Source organism: Sardina pilchardus, chromosome 1 (genome assembly GCF_963854185.1).
Source record: "Sardina pilchardus chromosome 1, fSarPil1.1, whole genome shotgun sequence".
NCBI classification, from domain to species: Eukaryota; Metazoa; Chordata; class Actinopteri; order Clupeiformes; family Clupeidae; genus Sardina; species Sardina pilchardus.
The window spans coordinates 32,902,184-32,903,204 of NC_084994.1; positions in this window are offsets into that span (position 1 = coordinate 32,902,184).

The window sequence follows — 1,021 nt, forward strand, 5'->3', positions numbered from 1 at the left end:
TTCGTGTTTCTCTGGTCTCTGTGTCCATCTGAGCTTTCAGCAGGTAAGTGCACACCTGCCACCACTGCCCTCAGCACCTGCCCAAGAGAGCAGAGCGGCTGGTCAACACACTCCCGCTGGCCTCTCAGCTCAAGGCAAGAGCGGAGCTACGGAGGGGCAAGTGGAATCTGATGAAGACGCATCCACAGCCCGACTCAGGCGCCGCGTGAAGAAAGCTGTGGCGTCGCCCCTTGCCACCTCTGGGCCAAGGGCAGGGGAAGATGGAGCAGCGTCCTCAAACCTCATCCCTCCCCAAGCCTCCTCGTCCACTGTGTTGCACCAGGAAACACTTTGCCGGAGCGCTCCAGGCAGTAGGACGTCCACCCAACTCTTTGGCACTGATGCAGAGTCCTGCAAACAGGAGCAGTGTGTTGTGGCGCCATGCTCCTCCAACAGCAGCTTGGACTACTTCCTGTACTCATTCACACAGGCACGCCAACCTGAAAGTGGGATCCGTTCAACACAATGTGTTCAGGCAACTGAGCATGTGGTTCAGAGAGAGGAGTTTAGTGTGTTAGCAGAGAAACAGTGGAGAAGGAGATGACCGGTCTAGGGCACAAGAGGGCTCAAACAGAGGCTTCTCCTCGCCACCATCGCCATCGGCTTACTGTTAAGGGATTCAGCCTGCATGTTTTGTTCCAAATAAAATATAGAATTTCAACAGCCATGTATGCTTCATTGTATGCTTCAATGTATGTTTCATAATGATTCCAGTCATCAGAGTTGAGTGTTTTAGCGATTGTGAAAAGCTGTAATGAATGCATCCATGAGGAACTGAGAAGTGTGAATAATGTGGAGTGTTTTCTCATTTCATGTGTGAGGAGGAGGAGCTCATGATGAGCTTCTACACGCAATACTACATGAACATGGACGCCTGCGTAGAGATGCAGCAGAGGCCATTTTAGGGGGAGATGGAACAGAAGCCATTTCAAATGCACCCATGAATGATGTAGCCGTGCAGGACTTGTGCAGGACACTGTAG